The sequence below is a fragment of the Salvelinus sp. IW2-2015 genome, linkage group LG28 (assembly GCF_002910315.2).
Source record: "Salvelinus sp. IW2-2015 linkage group LG28, ASM291031v2, whole genome shotgun sequence".
In the NCBI taxonomy this organism is placed as follows: Eukaryota; Metazoa; Chordata; class Actinopteri; order Salmoniformes; family Salmonidae; genus Salvelinus; species Salvelinus sp. IW2-2015.
The window spans coordinates 29611247-29632150 of NC_036868.1; the positions used below are offsets into that span (position 1 = coordinate 29611247).

Consider the following 20904-nt stretch of genomic DNA (forward strand, 5'->3'; position numbering starts at 1 on the left):
CCCCTTGAGGGCAGAGAGAGGMTGAGAGCTTACTCCAATTACTGCAGGGGGACCAGACTGCTGCCAAGTAGGCGCTCACCTTCTGGACAATAGCAGCATCCAGCGGATGGAATGAGCCAGCGCTTAGTATGCTACTCAGAAGGTCTGCGCGAGGAGGTCAAGACATAACTGGCCTGTCGAGATGACAAGCTCTCCTTGGACGCACTCATTGCGATGACCATCCATCTGGATAACCTACTTCGGGAACGTCGGTACTCGCATTGCTTCTCTCCCTCTGTATCAGAGCCTGAACCCATGGAGGTAGGAGTCGCACGCTTCCCCACGGCGGAGCGACACAGACGGAGACAGCAGGGGCTCTGTCTGTATTGTGGTCAAGGAGGGCACCAGCTCTAGTGGTGTCCGGCACCTCCTAATCCAGGATCCACAAGAGCAGAGGGAAGGTCACGTGATCTTCCGCCTCCTGGGGCAGGAGTGAGTATTCCATCTTCATCACTCTCTGCTGAACTCTTTTTGGTGTCCATCACACTAGTTGACTGTCCCTCATATACTGTGTCTACAGCATTAGTGGATTCCAGTACCATGGGGAACTTTATTGACCAGACCCTTGCCTCCGCTCTTAACATCTCATACCCGCTCTCCTCTCCTTTCCCGGTTCAAGCCCTTGATAGTCGGGCACTAGGATCCGGAACAATTACACACATCACCCAACCACTCACCCTCACCGTGGAGTCAATTCATCAYGAGAACATCCCCTTCTTCATTASCAGTGCTCCAGTTCACAAGATCATCCTCTGCCTCCCTTGGCTTCAATGCCATAACCTCACCTGATCTCATGGTCAAGGATGAGAATCACAGACTGGTTACCCGAATGCCGAAGGACCTGCTTCRCCATCCCCTGTGGTTCCACAACGGTTTTTGGGGTTTGGGATCCGGAGCTRCTGGCGGTGAAGTTGGCATTAGAGGAGTGGAGACACTGGCTGGAGGGCACCAAGGAATCATTTGTCATCCTCACCGACCARCGGAACCTGGAGTACATACAGAAATCGAGGAGGCTGAATCCTCGCCAAGCAAGACGGGCCCTTTTCTTCACAAGGTTCGACTTCACYCTGGCATATCAGCCAGGTTCAAAGAACACCAAGGCCGATGCCTTGTACCGTCTCTATGATTCGGGAGAGGGTCCTGTCCAGAATGCATCTATAATCCCATCCTCCCGAATCGTAGCCCAMGTGGTCTGGGACATAGATGTGGACATCCACCAGGCTCTGGAGAGGGAGCCTGCACCCACTAACTGTCCTGGCAAGTGCATCTACGTTTCTATGCGGATAAGGGACCGGCTGCTGACCTGGGCACACACAGCTGTCGGCGCTGGACATCCTGGTTTTTCTCSKACTACCCAATCCATGTCTGAGAAATACTGGTGGCCCACCTTGGCGCAAGATGTTTAGTCATCTCCTGTTCCGTACGTGCCCAAACCAAATTCACCTGGAACACTGCAGCAGGGAAAGCCCTTCCTGTGCCTTAGCGTTCCTGGTCCAATCTAATAATTGACTTTGTGACTGATCTTCCCCCTCTGACGGTTTCACCACCATTTTGGTTGTTGTGGATATATTTTCAAAATCCAGTTGTTTAATCCCTCTTTCTGGTCTCCCTACTGCTCTCCAGGTCACTGAGGCACTATTCCAGCAGGTCTTCCGGAGGACATCTTCTCCGACRGTGGACATTAATTCACGTCATGGGTATGGYGAGCCTTTATGGAGAAGCTAAGGGTCACGGTCAGCCTCACTTACGGGTACCGGCCTCAGTCCAACAGGCAGGTGGAGAGGAGGAACCAGGAGCTGGGGAGGTTCCTGAGGAGTCACTGTCAGGGAGAGTGGGCTCGATTCCTTCCATGGGCAGAGTATGCCCAGAATTCGCTACGTCACTCCTCCACTGGTTTGACCSCCTTCCAGTGTGTTCTGGGTTTTCAGCCGGCCCTGGCTCCATGGACCCAGACCGACACTCTTGCGGTTGATGAGAGGTTCCAGTGCGCCGTCCACCATCAAAAGGAGCAGGCCACCGCAGTGCGGCCCCTGTGTTCCACCCTGGGGATCGTGTCTGGCTCTCTACCAGGCACCTCCCACTCTGCCTGCCCTGCAAGAAACTGAGCAGAGAGTTTGTGGGGCCATTCAAGGTTCTCCGGAGGATCAACAAAGTGACGTATAGATTACAGGTTCCGAGTGACAAATGTATCTCACCATTTAAAATCTCACTTCTCAGGCTGGTGGTTCCTGGTCCCCTAGCTAATGCTGTCCCCCATGACACCCCTCCACCCCCCCTGMATATCGAGGGGAGTCCGACCTATGCCGTCAGATCCCTACTGGACTCTCGACGTCGTGAGGGTCAGCTCCAGTATCTGGTGGACTGGGAGGGGTATGGCCAAGAGGAGCAGTGTTGGGTTCTGGTGGAGAACATTCTGGGTCCCAACATCATCTGTGAATTCCACCTTCGCCGCCCGCTCCAAGTCCTCGGGGTCGTCCCTCTGGTCGGCGTCGACCGTCTGGTCGGCGTCGTCCTGCGGCTGGATCCGTGCGTCGGAGGGGGGGTATACTGTCACGTCTACTCCCGCTCCTTCCCCCTGGCATTTGACATCGCCGGTATACTAACCACCGGTCCTGGGATTCATCARTATGCACACCTGGCATCAATCATGCACACCTGCACGTCATCATGATACTCACCTCGACTCCATCACCTTCCTGATTACCTCCCCTATATATTTTATTTCTTTATTTATTTCACCTTTATTTAACCAGGTAGGCCAGTTGAGAACAAGTTCTCATTTGCAACTGCGACCTGGCCAAGATAAAGCAAAGCAATTCGACACATACAACAACACAGAGTTACACATGGAATAAACAAAACATACAGTCAATAATACAGTAAAAAAATAAGTCTATATACAATGTGAGCAAATGAGGTGAGATAAGGGAGGTAAAGGCAAAAAAGGCCATGGTGGCGAGGTAAATACAATATAGCAAGTAAAACACTGGAATGGTAGATTTGCAGTGGAAGAATGTGCAAAGTAGAAATAATGGGGTGCAAAGGAGCAAAATAAATAAATAAATACACTAGGGGAAGAGGTAGTTGTTTGGGCTAAATTATAGATAGGCTATGTACAGGTGCAGTAATCTGTGAGCTGCTCTGATAGCTGGTGCTTAAAGCTAGTGCAGGAGATAAGTGTTTCCAGCTTCAGAGATTTTTGCAGGTCATTGCAGTCATTGGCAGCAAAGAACTGGAAGGGAAGATGACCTAAGGAGGAATTGGCTTTGGGGGTGACCAGTGAGATATACCTGCTGGAGCGRGTGCTACAAGTGGGTGCTGCTATGGTGACCAGTGAGCTGAGATAAGGCAGGGCTTRACCTAGCAGAGACTTGTAGATAACCTGTAGCCAGTGGGTTTGGCGACGAGTATGAAGCGAGGGCCAAGCAACGAGAGCGTACAGGTCGCAATGGTGGGTAGTGTATGGGGCTTTGGTGACAAAACGGATGGCACTGTGATAGACTGCATCCAGTTTGATGAGTAGAGTGTCAGAGGCTATTTTATAGATGACATRYCCGAAGTCGAGGATCMGTAGGATGGTCAGTTTTACGAGGGTATGTTTTGCAGCATGAGTGAAGGATGCTTTGTTGCGATACAGGAAGCCGATTCTAGATTTAATTTTGGATTGGAGATGCTTAATGTGAGTCTGGAAGGAGAGTTTACAGTCTAACCAGACACCTAGGTATTTGTAGTTGTCCATATATTCTAAGTCAGAGCCGTTCCAAGAGTAGTGATGCTGGGATGGGCGAGCAGGCGCGGGCACTGATAGGATGAATAGCACGCATTTAGTTTTACTAGCGTTTAAGAGCAGTTGGAAGCCAGGAAGGAGAGTTGTATGGCATTGAAGCTTGTCTGGAGGTAAGTTAAACAGTGTCCAAGAGGGGGCAGAAGTATACAGAACGGTGTCGTCTGCGTAGAGGTGTATCAGAGAATCACCAGCAGCAAGAGCAACATCATGATGTATACAGAGAAGAGAGTCGGCCCGAGATTGAACCCTGTGACACCCCATAGAGACTGCCAGAGGTCCGGACAACAGGCCCTCGATTTGACACACTGAACTCTATCAGAGAAATATTTGGTAAACCAGGCAAGGCAATCATTTGAGAAAACAAGGCTGTGAGTCTGCCAATAAGAATGTGGTGGTTGACAGAGTCGAAAGCCTTTGCCAGGTCGATGAATACGGCTGCGCAGTAATGTCTCTTATCGATGACGGTTATGATGTCGTTTAGGACCTTGAGCGTGGTGAGGTGCACCCCTGACCAGCTCTGAAACCAGATTGCATAGCGGAGAGGTACGGTGGGATTAATGGTTTGTAATCTGTTTGTTAACTTGGCTTTCGAAGACCTTAGAAAGACAGGGTAGGATAGATATAGGTCTTAGCAGTTTGGGTCTAGAGTGTCACCCCCTTTGAAGAGGGGATGACCGCGGCAGCTTTCCAATCTTTGGGAATCTCAGACGATACGAAAGAGAGGTTGAACAGGCTAGAAATAGGGTTTGCAACAATTTCGGCAGATAATTTTAGAAAGAGAGGTCCAGATTGTCTAGCCGGCTGATTTTGTAGGGGTCCAGATTTTGCAGCTCTTTCAGAACATCAGCTATCTGGATTTGGGTGAATGAGAAATGGTGGGGGCTTTGGCGGGTTGCTGTGGAGGTTGCCGGGCAGTTGACCGGGGTAGGGGTAGCCAGGTGGAAAGCATGGCCAGCTGTAGAGAAATGCTTATTGAAATTCTCAATTAATGGATTTATCGGTGGTAACAGTCTTTCCTAGCCTCAGAGCAGTGGGCAGCTGGGAGGAGGTGCTCTTATTCTCCATGGACTTTACAGTGTCCCAGAACTTTTTTGAGTTAGTACTACAGGATGCAAATTTCTGTTTGAAAAGGCTAGCCTTAGCTTTCCTAACTGCCTGTGTATATTTGTTCCTAACTTCCCTGAAAAGTTGCATATCACGGGGGCTATTAGATGCTAACGCAGAACGCCACAGGATGTTTTTGTGCTGTTCAAGGGCCGACAGGTCTGGAGTGAACCAAGGACTATATCTATTCCTAGTTCTACATTTTTTGAATGGGGCATGCTTATTTAAGATGGTGAGGAAGGCACTTTTAATGAATAGCCAGGCATCATCTACTGACGGGATGAGATCAATGTCATTCCAGGATACCCCGGCCAGGTCGATTAGAAAGGCCTGCTCGCAGAAGTGTTTTAGGGAGCGTTTTACAATAGAGTTTTTACAGCAGAGGTGTATTTGGAGGGCAAAGTGGTTAGGATGACAGTTGAGTTGTACCTGGTAGGTTCATTGATAATTTGTGTGAGATTGAGGGCATCAAGTTTGTAGGATGGCCGGGGTGTTAAGCATGCCCCAGTTTAGGTCAGCTTGTAGCACGAGCTCAGAAGATAGATGGGGGGAAATCAATTCACATATGATATCGAGGGCACAGCTGGGGGCAGATGGAGGTCTATAGCAAGSGGCAACAGTGAYAGACTTGTTTCTGGAAAGGTGAATTTTTAGAAGTAGAAGCTCTAATTGTTTGGGTACAGACTTGGATAGTAATACAGAACTCTGCAGGCTATCTTTGCAGTAGATTGCAACACCGTCCCCTTTGGCAGTTCTATTTTTGCGGAAAATGTTATAGTTGACAATGGAGATTTCAGGTTTTTTGGTGGTTTTCCTAAGCCAGGATTCAGACACGGCTAAGACATCCGGGTTGGCAGAGTGTTCTAAAGCAGTGAGTAAAACAAACTTAGGGAGTAGGCTTCTAATGTTAGCATGCATGAAACCAAGGATTTTACGGTTACCGAAGTCAACAAATGAGAGCACCTGGGGAGTGGGAGTGGGGCTAGGCACAGCAGGACCTGGATTAACCTCTACAATCACCAGAGGATCAGAGGAGTAGGATAAGGGTACGGCTAAATGCTATACGAACTGGCCGTCTAGCACGTTCGGAACAGAGAGTAAAAGGAGCAGGTTTCTGGGCTCGATAGCATAGATTCAAGGCATAGTGTACATACAAAGGTAAGGTAGGATGTGAGTACATTGGAGGTAAACCTAGGCATTGAGTAATGATGAGAGAGATATAGTCTCTAGAGACGTTTAAACCAGGTGATGTCATRGCATATGTAGGTGGAACAACATGGTTGGTTAAGGCATATTGAMCAGGGKTAGAGGCTCTACAGTGAAATAAGACAGTAATCACTAACCAGGACAGTATTGATATTATATTAGAGAGAGGCATGTGTAGCCAAGTGAACATATGGGTCCAGTGAGTGGTTGYGCTGACTGGTGACACGGTGATTCAGACAGTTAGCAGGCCYATGCTAACAAGCTAACAGTTAGTAGGCCGGGGCTAAACAAGCTAGCAGTTAGCACACCGGGGCTGGCAAGCTAGCAGTTAGCAGACCGGGTTAGCAAGCAAGCAGTTAGCAGGGGCTAGCAGTTAGTAGACCGGGGCAGGCAAGCTAGCAGTTAGCAAACCGGGGAAAGCAAGCTAGCAGTTAGCAGACCGGGGCAGGCCCAGCTAGCAGTTAGCAGACCGGGGCTAGCAAGTTAGCCTTTGGGGGACGTCGCGATGGGGGTAAGTCTGTTTTTGCCTCTTCGTGCGGTGACGTCGATAGTCAGTCGTGGAATTAGTAGGGATCCAGGTAGCTCTAGGTAGCTAGCAGGCGTAGCAGGTTAGCAGAATGGGCCTTCAGCGGGCGTCGCGCATGAGCGGCCTGTTGGAGTCCTCGGGCAGATTATGTCGGTATTCCAGTCGTAGAGGATCGGCAGGGTTCCCTGCCCCGTACCGGCAATAGAAGGGGTCCGGATATTGTAGCCCAGGAGTGGGCTTCGGTGGTAGCACAGGAGCCCTGGCCAGGCTAGCTTCAGGCTAATTGGTGCTTGCTCCGGGATGGAAACGCTAGCCAGGAGTGGTCACCCGGGATTGCGGTTAGCTAGTTGCGAAGATCCAGATGAAAATGTTCCGAGTTTGGAGTAGGAATCCGGGGATATGGAGAGAAATAGATCCATTATGCTCTGGTTTGAGTCACGTTGTTCGAACTGGCGAGAGCTTTCCGAGCTAAAGGTTAGCTGATGACCGCCAGCAGTGGTTTGCTAACTGAGAGCTGGTAGGGTAGTTAGCTGGCTAGCTTCAGTTGAGGGATTCCAGATCCGAAGTAAATAGAAATACTTTAGAAAAAAGCAGATCCACGCCACATTGGGTGAGGCGGGTTGCAGGAGAGTATTTAGAAGTTGAGGTTTAGGAAAATATTTTTAAAAGCRATGCGAAGAAAAAGATMTAAAKAGATATATACAAGGGACACGACAGGACAAAGACGTCTGACTGCTACGCCATCTTGGATTGGACTCCCTTTGGTTCTTTCCTCAGTCAGTATTGTTTATGCGTAGACGCTACTGTTATGTTGTCTCGGTTCATGTTTGTTGTTTTAATAAATGTTTCACCTGCACATGCTTCTCAACTTTCAGCGTCTCCGTTATATTCACCTGTATTGTGACTGGTCACTGGAAGTTCTACATGGCACKTCATGGTAAAGAACTCTCTGAGGATCTGAAAAAAATAATTGTTGCTCTACATAAAGATGCAGAACAGTACAGATACAGTACAGATGAACGTGGTACCTTCAGGCGTTTGGAAATTTCACCCAAGGATGAACCAGACTTGTGGAGGTCTACAATTTTTCTTCTGAGGTCTTGGCTGATTTCTTTAGATTTTTCCCTGATGTCAAGAAAAGAGGCACTGAGTTTGAAACCTTGAAATACATCCACAGGTACACCTCCAATTTACTAAAATGATGTCAATTAGCCTATCAGAAGCTTCTAAAGCCATGACATCATTTTATGGAATTTTCCAAGCTGTTTAAAGGCACAGTCAACTTAGTGTATGTAAACTTCTGACCCACTGGAATTGTGATACAGTGAATTATAAGTGAAAGAATCTGTCTGTAAACAATTGTTGGAAAAATGACTTTTGTCATGCACAAAGTAGATGTCCTAACCAAACTGTTGTTTGTTCACAATAATTTTGTGGAATGGTTGAAAAACTAGTTTTAATGACTCCAACCTAAGTGTATGTAAACTTCTGACTGCAACTGTAGCTAATATGCAGGGAGGGTGTATAGGTTAGGCATATAGAAGGCAGGGAAAGGCAGCTATGTGTGAATGGCTTACYACAGCTCGTAAAGTCTTGTCATCACATTTGGCAGCTTTTATTTCAGGTCCTGTCGGTCTATTGGTTGTCAAATCGAATTTCAAGTCAAATTTTATTGGTCACATACACATGGTTAGCAGATGTTAATGCGAGTGTAGCGAAATGCTTGTGCTTCTAGTTCCGACAGTGCAGTACTATCTAACAAGTAATCTAACAAATTCACAACGACTACCTTATACACACAAATGTAAAGAGATTAATAAGAATATGTACATATATGGATGAGCGATGGCCYTGTGGCATAGGCAAGATGCTGTAGATGGTATAGAATACACTATATACATATGAGATGAGTATGTAGGATATATAGACATMATTAAAGTGGCGTTATTTAAAGTGACTAGTGATACCTTTATTAAACCATTTATTAAATGTATTAGAGTGGCAAGAGATTTGAGTCTGTATGTTGGCAGCAGCCACTCTATGTTAGTGATGGCTGTTTACCAATCTGATGGCCTTGAGATATAACCTGTGCTGACCTCGCCTTCTGGGTGATAGCGTGTGGAACAGGCAGTGGCTCGGGGGGTTGTTGTCCTTGATGATCTTTATGGCCTTCCTGTTACATCGTGTGCTGTAGGTGTCCTGGAGGGCAGGTAGTTTACCCCCAGTGATGCGCTGTGCAGACCTCACTACCCTCTGGAGAGCCTTGCTCTCGATTGTGCATCTGTAAAAGTTTGTGTTTTAGGTGACAAGCCAAATTTCCTGAGGTTGAAGAGGCGCTGTTGCGCCTTCWTCAGCACGCTGTCTGTGTGGGTGGACCATTTCAGTTTGTCTGTGATGTGTACGCAGAGGAACTTAAAACTTTCCAACTTCTCCACTACTGTCCCGTTGATGTGGATGGGGGGATGCTCCCTCTGCTGTTTCCTGAAGTCCACGATCATCTCCTTTGTTTTGTTGACGTTGAGTGACAGGTTATTTTCCTGACACCACACTCCGAGGGCCCTCACCTCCTCCCTGTAGGCCGTCTCGTCGTTGTTGGTAATCAAGCCTACCACTGTAGTGTTGTCTGCAAACTTGATGATTGAGTTTATGCCCATGCAGTCATGGTAGAACAGGGAGTACAGGAGAGGGCTGAGAATGCACCCTTGTGGGGCCCCAGTGTTGAGGATCAGCGTGGTGGAGATGTTGTTTCCTACCCTCACCACTTGGGGGCGGCCCGTCAGYAAGTCCAGGACCCAGTTGCACAGGGCGGGYTCGAGACCCAGGGTTCCGAGCCTAACGAATGAACAGCTGTTCATTGCTGTAGTCAATGAACAGCATTCTMACATAGGTATTCCTCTTGTCCAGATGGGATAGGGCAGTGTGCAGTGTGATGGCGATTGCGTCGTCTGTGGACCTGRTGGGGCGGTTGGAGTGGGTCTAGGGTATCAGGTAGGGTGGAGGTGATATGATTCTTGACTTGTCTCTCAAAAGCACTTCATGATGGTTGTGTTTTGGCTTTGAAGTTCAGCCTATTCTTCCACTTTCCTTCTCTCCGTTTGTTCTGCCCTTTATCTGTGTAGTCTATAACAATAACATGCCGTTAGAACACATTAACCGGTTATTTAGACGGCGCAGTACCTTTTTACAGATACAGCCATCTTAACTTACTCTCACTGTCCAAAGGTTATACCCATACATTTTTCAATTTCACGCATAGTGGGTATCGTATTTGTACAACAAGCCAATTACATAATGGAACTATTAGTGGATATTTGCAGAAGCGTGTGGCTCGAAAGACTAAAATGATTATTGTGCTGCAAATATTGCGTGTTTTTATATTTACATGGTGTATTTTCCTCCTTTTTCTCAACAGCCTCTGTGCAGCTCCCGTGGCAGAGGGCYGTCTCTCAGAATAAGGTTCCATACTACATCAAGTGAGTAACACTTACTGAAAACATGCTGCTTGTGCATGCTATAAGAAAAAAATGTCTTTATGCTTATTGTATGGGAACTAATTTGACTTGTGAGTGCGTGATTCTATTAATGCTCTAAAGTTTCCTTTAAAGATTGAATCCTCATTTGGGGAAACAGTGCCACTGTTCGCCCCCCAGCACCTTTGTTGTAGTTTTTGTTTTGTTTATGAGAGGAGAAACAGGAGAGGAGCGTCCCAAACGGACGTGGCAGTTTCATCATATTGAATTTGAAGTGATTCGAAGTGCAATGTCAATTGTTGCTCATTCATTTTGCCGGGGGTCTTTCCGATTTGCATAATACCTGTCATAATGATGAAGTATTCATGGACCCTTTTACAGTCGGTCTATAGCAGCGGTATTACTGCTTAAGATAGGTGTCACATTGCCCATTGTAATACATTCACAGACAAGCTTAGCAGCAGACAGCTGGTCCATTAAAAAAGCAGAGAGGGAGGGAGAGGTTTGTGCTGATAGCCACTCAGGATGGCTTTCAGACCGACACATGCAGAGAGAAAGAGACAGAGACAGGTGGACAGAGAAAGTGGACAGAGATACGGGGGCTACTGAGAGACAAATAAACTGAGAGAGAAGGATATGAGTAGAAAGAGAAAAATAGTGATTAATAGGAAATGACAGTCAGAGAGAGATGGGGTGAGGATGAAAGAGGGAGAGGGGGTGATAAGGAGGTAGAGGTACAGAGACAGGTTGTGAGAGATACTGAGTGAGACAGGGAGGCATTCCTGTGAACACCTGCAATTTGTTTAGCCCTGGAGCTTTGCACTGGAAAGCATCGGAGATGAAAGCAGCAAGAGGCTGGGAAGACAGGACAGGCTTCGAACTATGGAATCAACAACAGCTTTCTGTGATCACAGGTGTTGGCCCTCAAGCGGCCGACTACTGAACCCTTTGCCCGCACCCCACCCCACCCCTCCCCCACACACAAACACACACACACACACTTTTTACCATATGTACCATTCTTGACTCTGTATTACATAGCACAACAACTTGACCACGGGTTTAGCTGAGCCCCACTCACATTCATCCTGAGTGACCCTATAAGAAGGGGAGAAAGGATGAGAAATCAGCCTATTGAAAGCCTCCCTTAGATCCAAAACACTGTGAGGTTTTCATATCATTCAAATGAATGCCACCACCGGGAGCTGCAACACTCAGTTATCGCCACTGTTGTCGTCTGTGATTAAACATCTCTCAAKAAATCTTCTGACCCCTTTGAGTGAATTCAAAACTCTGCCACAGCCGTCACAGGGCTAATTGTAGGTCACTTACAGTGTAATGATATTACTGTGACTTCAACATCAGGCTTTGGCACATTCATTTGGCTCTTGCCCCCCCACCTCTCTCTCTCTCATCCCACTTCTCGTCGGCCTGATTGCACAATGGCCGCTGTTTAAACCACGCCTTACCCCCGTCCCTCCCCTCCCRGGGAGAAGCGACACACTAGCGAATCAAACGGTTACAAACGGACACCTCGACACCCGCCACTCTGCCATCCTAGTTGACCCCCAGCTGACCTCTGGCATTTCAGTGGGCTCAGACGTCCAGAACACTGTCAGGGTATAATATTGGACTGCCGTTCTCTTCTGCACACATAAGAGCTAGCTTAAGCTTCACATTACACTCTACGGGACATGTGTGGTATGGGTTTGCATTTTTGAAATGCAAAGGAGAAGAGGAGAGAAAAATATATAACATTTTGAGGGGAGGATTAGAGGCAAAATGTATTTGGAATATGTCAATTGGAGAATGGTTGGAGATAAGTCTACCACAAGGACTGTCACAGAAGATGCAGGAAAAGTCTCCCTGAGTCACAGATATTTCCCTAATTCTATTTCCCTAATATTTTTAAATGTTTAGTCATAACCGCTAATGATTATTCATGACTTACATGTCTATGACTCTGTGACTTTGGGAGTTGACAGAGCATCACTACACCGAGCATAGCTCAGTGTTTCACCTAGCTTTACATAAACTAAGGCTTACCGCCTACACTTTTGTTTCCAATTAGTTTCAGATGAAAATGTTTGGGTCGACTGGCCTGGATGTTTGCTTTTTGTGCATTTTATACCCAATTTACAGTACATCTACATTGCATTCAATTATATACAGTGAGGTCCAAAAGTATTTGGACAGTGACAAATGTTTTGTAGTTTGGCTCTGTACTCCAGCACTTTGGATTTAAAATTATACAATGACTATGAAGTTAAAGTGACTGTCATATTTAATTTGTTGGGATTTTCATTCATATTCAGTGAACCGTTGAGAATTTACAGTACTTTTTTTACACAGTTCCCCCATTTTACCAAAAGAATTTGGTCAAATTCGCCTATACTGTAAAACTTCAATTAAAAGCAGTCTCTCAAATAGCTGATTGTCCCTTTTTAATAGCCGGGCAACGGCACACATTTGAGCAAATAAATGGCTATATCAAATAAACGCTGGGTCTAAATGAATTGTTTACGAGGTTAGCATGAATTGTTTACAATGTTTAATGTTTGATTTGTTCCATTAAATAATTTACTAAAGACTTGGAAAAAATTATGGAAATCATACATTTTTATCACCAGTAAAAGAAACTGCTAGCCAGATGATAACACATTAGTGCAGGAAATTAAGAAATGTATTAAAATGCTGGAAATGAATGTTGGAATTAAACAATTAAATATGCAAATATGCAAAAGCTGTAAGCATATATAACAAATTGTGATTTATTTCCCATCAGTACAAAACATTGTTTAGATGCTTTTCAGACAACGATGCTGTTTACACGTTCTGTTGCTACCTTTCCAATCACATATGTGCGATGGTACGCTGCAGGGACCACTCAACAATGATCACAAATATGTGATCGTACGCATCAAAGGTTTAAGTATTTGGTCCCATATTCCTAGCGCGCAATGGCTACATCAAGCTTGTGACTCTACAAACGTGTTTGATACATTTGCAGTTTTAGTTGTGTTTCAGATTATTTTGTGGCCAATAGAAATCAATGCTAAATCATTTGTGTCATTTTGGATCCCCTTTTATTGTAAGTAAGAATATAATATGTTTCTGAACACTTCTGCATGAATCTGGATGCCACCATGATTACGGATAATCCTGAATGAGTTGTGAATAATGAATCAGAAAGTTACAGAGGCACAAAGATCCTACCCCCAAGACATGCCAATAACAGGGGAGGTTAGCATGTTTTTGGGGGGTATGATATTTATGCATCCTTTATCTTCTCTCTGGTCTGTGATGTGGATGAAGTAGCCAAGCCAAACAGGAAATGCCAGGAGAAGTAGTCATTATGCAGAGGATTCTAAACACTGTAATTATGCACCCAGTATCCGAGGCAACCTGGAGCCAGGGAGAAGCAGAATAGCAGACTCACCTCTGTCATTCTATTCACACTACTCTGCTACAGCTTGGCCACACACTCTTTTAAACAGCACTTTCCTGTAGCTTTTTGGTTACATAAAATGTAGAGTTTCCTAGGTTTTAGGTAGTATTCCATCCCAGAGGCCCGTTGTAATGATGTTCACTCTTCACACAGAAATGTCAAGTGCTGCTCTCTATATCACTCACTCATTCACTCCCTGCTGAGGACAGATTCAGTAATAATAGTATGTATTAGGATCCCCGATTAGCTGCTGCCAAGGCAGTGGCTACTCATCCGGGGGTCCACACAGGTATCAAAACACAACAAATAAAATACACAATATACATAGCACTACACGTACATTACAATTTGGCATATGCTCCCATCCAGAGCGACCCACAGGCAGTACATTAATCTCAAGATATCCAAGTGAGACAACCACATATCACAGTTGTATCACAACCACGTATCACATATCACTACATACTACAATGCAAAAATGAAATACAAAAAAATGTCTGTCTCTCTTCACAGTGCCGTAATAAGCTCTTGAATATGGTTGTATTGCTAGTTTGAGTTACCTAGGGTGGCAGAGAGTTCCATGTAGTCATGGCTCTATTTAATACAGTGTGTTTCCTAGCCTCTGTTCTGGACTTGGGTATTCAAGTAAAATCAAATCAAATGTTATTAGTCACATGCACCGAATTCAACAGGTGTAGACCTTACAGTGAAATGCTTACTTACGAGCCCCTAACCAACAATGCAGTTTCAAAAAATACAGATAAGAATAAGAGATAAAAGTAACAAGTAATTAAAGAGCAGCAGTGAAATAACAGAAGCAAGACTATAAAGGGGGGTACCGATACAGAGTCAATGTTATTTGAGGCACTGCAAATAGTCTGGGTAGCCACTTGACTAGATGTCCAGGAGTATGGCTTGGGGGTAGAAGCTGTTTAGAAGCCTCTTGGACCTAGACTTAGCGCTCCGGTACCGCTTGCCGTGCGGTAGCAGAGAGAACAGTCTATGAATAGGGCCTTCCTCTGACACCGCCTGGTATAGAGGTCCTGGATGGCAGGAAGCTTGGCCTGGTGATGTACTGGGCCGTTCGCACTACCCTCTGTAGTGCCTTGTGGTCGGAGGCCGAGCAGTAGCCATACCAGGCAGTGATGCAACCAGTCAGGATGCTCTCGATGGTGCAGCTGTAAAATCTTTTGAGGATCTGAGGACCCATGACCAATATTTTCAGTCTCCTGAGGGGGAATAGATTTTGTCGTGCCGACTTCACGACTGTCTTGGTGTGCTTGGAACATGTTAGTTTGTTGGTTCCCAAGGAAGCAGCGTATCCTTCGCGTCGGGCTCGTCAGCGTCGTGAAAGGAAAAAGAGGATTTGACTAGTCCGTGGTGAGTAATCACAGTCCTGATGTCTAGAAGTTATTTTCGGTCATAAGAGACGGTAGCGGCAACATTATGTACAAAATAAGTAAAAAAATAAGTTACAAACAACGCAAATAAGCGAGCAAAATAACACAATCGGCTGGGGGCACATAAAACATCTGCCATCTTCTCCTCTGGTTGCAGGTCTTGTTGGCACCGATGAGTGTCCGAACTGTGTGCCAACTGCTTGAACAGACAGTTCGGTACCTTCAACACATCAACACCGGTGGTGCTGATCTCTGAGTTCCTGTCTGAGCTCATTACCCAAAAGCTGTCTTATCATCCATGTTGGCACCAGATATTACACAACAATTACATTCCAATAGGCATTACAAGTAGAATATAATTGACTCGGAACCATTGGTGCACACATGGAAAAGACTACATCTCTAACCGAGTTTGATAATAAATGTTGCATTCTATATGGCACTTCCAAGCCCCTTCGTTCCATTCAGGCAGTAGCTTCAGAACAGTCAACCTTAACTGCTTATTTAGGAAGATGCATCTCTATGTTGTTCTTCAAATCCGAGTGATTTTTGATTTGTCACTAGTTACCACCAAGTCAAAATTGGCTATATCATAAAAATMTATAAAATATTTTTTTAAGGTTAGGCATAAGGTTATCAGTGTGGTTAAGATGAGGGTTAAGTTTAAAATCAGATTTTATGAAGATGCATTTTAGAAATTGGTGGGGTTTAGCCATAATTATGACTTTGTTGCTGGGGTAACTAGTGACGACCGATTCTAAAACCCTGTCCTTGCTGCCAAACCATCTCTTTGACATTCTGGGACCTGAACATCTGTGTGATCCTTGTATTCTTCAAGCCTTAACATGTGTACATACATCACAGCTTTGTCCTTGTTATGGTTACTGCAGGTAATCTTAAACTTGGGAGTTTCTGAGGATAAATGAAGACGGATGGCAGAGGGAGAGGGTAGGGATGATTGAGGAAAGTTAGAACCTGGCAACTCTTGTCGGTTGACTTCATGACGACAGTCCTACATTGCCAATCCAGATCCAGAGGAGGTAGTAGGCAGCTAGTGTAGTCCATTTGTTGATTGAGACAGTGTCCTTCGTTCTGTGTTTGTCATTCCGCTGCTTTGGTCTGAATACATTGTGGCAAGACACAGGCGGGTTGCCAGATCAGTCAACTCCCCGTGTTTCATCTTTGGGGCTAAGGCTGGCTTCTCTTTGATGTGACTCCTTGACACTTATTGGAATTGCAACATTTATTGCAATTACTCCGACTGCTGTTGACATGAGTTTTGGTGTGTGCGTGCATGTGCTCGCGTGCATGCATGTGTGTGTACATGTTTATGCCACAGCCGCGGCAAAATGCTCAAGCTGTCCATTTCTGATGGCTTGGTGTCCAAATTTTCACTGGGACACAATAATATCCACTCGACCGTGATTGAATCAGGCCCTGTCTAGTGTAGGACAGCTAAAAAAGACACTCTGAGCTCCAGTGATATTTGGAATGCAAGACGTGTGTGTGGAGGAAGGTGTAAAAGTGTCAGCCATTTCAGAGCATGATGAATAGGGATGAACACCTGCTGACGGCTTCTGTAGTCAGTCTCCCCTGTGTTCTACTGTCAGCACTTCACTAGCTACCCTGTCTTTTCTCACTCTCTCTTTCTCTCTCTCTTGCTCTCACTCTCTTTCCAACTCTCTCTGTCTCTCTCTCTGTGGAGACAGTCTCCTCCACGATAACCTAATCACAGAGACACTGGCGTTCACAACAGAATAGACATCTAATTTTAAACCCACGCCTCCTTTGTAAAACGTTAACTCATTACAGTCCCTTGATACCAGTGTGGGTACAGGGAGGTATATTTTGCCGAAGCGGAATACCTCCAATATTTATCAGTTCCCTGATCACATGAAGCAGTGCAGACTGACACAAACCCCAATCCTGCTTATCAATGTTGTCTTCTGGAGTACTAAACTCAACACGACTCTCTCTCCTTGACCAGATCTGTTTTTTTGTTTTTTGTATGCATTTTCATTTCAAATGTTGTTTATTTTCGTTGATTTACCATACCATATTGAGAGGGGCCAGGTGGAGATGAGAGGGGTGTGTGAGAGGGGTGTGTTGGTGTGTGTCTCCTTGTGCATCACTCTGAAGGCGTCCCGGAAAATGTGTATGCTTTGGTAATCACAATCAAATCCGCGTTTCTGATTTGTGTACATGGGCCTCTATCTTTGAGCCGATAAGAAAACAGGTAGAGAAGCAGTCTAGACTGTGATTGCACAGAGCAATTTATGTGTGTGTGTGTGACAAAAGCCTTATCGTTATCCCCTGTTGTTTTCCAGCCACCAGACTCAGACTACCTGCTGGGACCATCCAAAGATGACAGAGCTCACCCAATCACTTGGTATGGAACACAAACACAACCAGACATGTATGCATACACACAGACTCCACTCCACTCAAAAACTTCCAATCCAAGATAGCGTAGCAGTCGGACGTGGGTTTGTCTTGTCCAGCCTAATTTTTTCCCCCGTATATATTTTAATCTCACTTTCCACCTACGATCTAAATATACTTTCCTGCCACCCGCSTCACCCAATGTAGTACGGATCTGCTATTTTTATACGTTATCACTGGAACCTCCATCAGAAGCTAGCCAGCTAACTAGCTAATAGCTAGTAGTCACTGTTAGCCACGGCTAGCGGTCTTCACCTTTAGATTGGACAACAGTCAGCTTTAGCTCGGTCAATACCTGRCAGTCTGCACAGCGCGATATCAACCCAGAGAATATCAGACAGCTTTTCTCCACCACATCACCGGATTCCTGCCGCAAGCTCTGGGTCATTACACCGGATCATCGCAGCAAGCTAGCTGCAAAAGAGTGGCTACCGCTAGCTAACGCCTCTGTCCCGAAGCAAGCACTAGGTAGCCTTGAGCTAGCCTCGAGCTAGACCCATCTCTCGGCTAGCCGAAGAGGTATACCCGCTAATTCGTGGGCTATAATACCTCTTTTGCCAATTGGCCTGGACCCTTTATTGCTGACACGGAGCCCCGCCGATCCATCACGACTGGTCTGCCGACGTAATCGTCCGATATGGTTTCAACAGGTATTTCCGTTGCGATGTCACCAAAGACCCATCTGCTTTCCCCGGCCCGCTAGCTTTCTGAACGTTGTGCCTCCTGCTCGCCGAGCATAGTAGCAACTACCGAACAGCTCCCGGACTCACCAATTGCTGCTTATTGGACCATATTATCCCCCGGCTACACATGCCTCTCTCTAATGTCAATATGCCTTGTCTTCTGCTGTTTCGGTCAGTTACTGTTTTATTTCACTGTATAACTACTAGACCAGCTCAACATGCCTCTTTTGACACACACCCCACACATGGGGAGACCTCACCTGGCTTAGCTGGTGTCTCCAGAGATGCAAGCTCTCTCATCGTTACTCATTGCCTAGGTTTACCACCACTGTACTCACTTCCTACCATACCCTTGTCTCTACATTATGCCCTGAATCTATTCCACCACGCCCAGAAATCTACCCCTTTTATTCTCTGTTCATAACGCACTAGGCGACCAGTTCTTAAAGCCTTTAGCCGTCCCTTTCCTACTCCTCCTCTGTTCCTGTGGTGATGTACAGGTTAACCCAGGCCCTGTAGCCCCCAGCATCACACCTATTCCCCAGGCACTCTCATTTGTTGACTTCTGTAACCGTAAAAGCCTTGGTTTCATGCATGTTATCATCAGAAGCCTCCTCCCTAACTTTGTTTTATTCACTGCTTTAGCACACTCTGCCAATCCTGATGTCCTAGCCATGTCTGAATCCTGGCTTAAGAAGGCCACCAAAAATTCTGAGATTTCCATTCCCAACTACAACATGTTCCATCAAGATAAAACTTCCAAAGCGGTCGGAGTTGCAATCTACTGCAGTGATACTATCCAGGTCTGTGCCCAAACAGTTCGAGCTTCTACTTTTAAAAATCCGCCTTTCCAGAAATAAGTCTCTCACTTTTGCCGCTTGTTATAGACCGCCCTCAGCCCCCAACTGTGCCCAGGACACCATACGTGAATTGATTGCCCTCCCATCTATCCTCAGAGTTCGTACTGCTAGGTGACATAAACTGGGATATGTTTAGCACCCCGGCTATCCTACAATCTCAGCAAGATGCCCTCAATCTCACCCAAATTATCAAGAAACCTACCAGGTACAACCCTAAATCTGTAAACATGGGCACCCTCATAGATAACATCCTGACCAACTTGCCCTCTAAATACACCTCTGCAGTCTTCAGCCAGGATCTAAGCGATCACTGCCTCATTGCCTGCATCCGTAATGGGCCCACGGTCAAATGACCACCCCTCTTCAGTGTCAAATGCTCCCTAAAACACTTCAGCAATCAAGCCTTTCTAATCGACCTGGCCCGGGTATCCTGGAAGGATATTGACCTCATCCCGTCAGTAGAGGATGCCTGGTTGTTCTTTAAAAGTGCTTCCTTAACCATCTTAAATAAGCATACCCGATTCAAAAAATGTTGAACTAAGAACAGATATAGCCCTAGGTTCACTCCAGACTTGACTGCCCTTGACCAGCACAAAACATCCTGTGGCGTACTGCATTAGCATCGAATTTCCCCCGCGATATGCAACTTTTCATGGAAGTCAGAAACCAATATACATAGTCAGTTAGGAAAGCTAAGGCTAGCTTTTTCAAACAGAAATTTGCATCCTGAACCATTAACTCCAAAAAGTTTTGGGACACTAAAGTCCATGGAGAATAAGAGCCCCTCATCATAGCTGCCCACCCCGCTGAGGCTAGGAAATACTGTCACCACCGATACATCTCCGATAATTGAGAATTTCAATAAGCAATTTTCTACAGCTGGCCATGCTTTCCACCTGGCTACCCCTACCCCGGCCAACAGCTCTGCACCCCTCGCAGCAACTTGCCCAAGCCGCCCCCCACCAGCTTCTCCTTCACCCAAATCCAGATAGCTGATGTTTTGAAAGAGCTGCAAAATCTGGATCCCTACAAATCAGCTGGACTAGACAATCTGGACCCACTCTTTCTAAAAGTATCAGCCAAAATTGTTGCAACCCCTCTTACTAGCCTATTCAACCTCTCTTTTGTATCATCTGAGATCCCTAAATATTGGAAAGCTGCCGCGGTCATCCCCCTCTTCAAAGGGGGAGACACTCTAGACCCAAACTGTTACAGACCTATATCCATCCTGCCCTGCCCTGCCTTTCTAAAGTCTTCAAAAGCCAAGATAACAAACAGATCATCGACCGTTTCGAATCCTAACATACCTTCTCCACTATGCAATCTAGATTCCGAGCTGGTCACGGGTGCACCTTAGCCACGCTCAAGGTCCTAAACGATACCATAACCGCCATAGATAAAATACAGTACTGTGCAGCCGTTTTCATTGATCTGGCCAAGGCTTCTGTCAATCACCGCATTCTTATCGGCAGACTCAATAGCCTTGGTTTCTCAAATGAATGCCTCGCCTGGTTCACCAACTACTTCTCAGATAGAATTCAGTGTGTCAAATTGGAGGGCCTGTTGTCCGGACCTCTGGCAGTGTCCATGGGTGTGCCACAGGGTTCAATTCTCGGGCAGACTCTTTTCTCTGTATATATCAATGATGTCGCTCTTGCTGCTGGTGAATCTCTGATCCACCTCTACATAGACGACACCATTCTGTATACATCTGGCCCTTCCTTGGACACTGTGTTAACCTTTCTCGCCCCGGGGTTCCGCTAGCGGAACACCCACAACATTCCGCTGCCTTCGCAGAGCGCGAAATTCAAAAAATATTTTTTTGAAATATTTAACTTCCACACATTAACAAGTCCAATACAGCAAATGAAAGATAAACATCTTGTGAATCCAGCCAACATGTCCGATTTTTAAAATGTTTTACAGCGAAAACACAATA

The 20904-nt window shown here is 45.9% G+C and overlaps 1 pseudogene; it reads left to right on the top strand.

The window, feature by feature from the left end:
* Nucleotides 1-20904, top strand: part of LOC111954591 (utrophin-like) — a 241603-nt pseudogene that overhangs the window by 152108 nt on the left and 68591 nt on the right.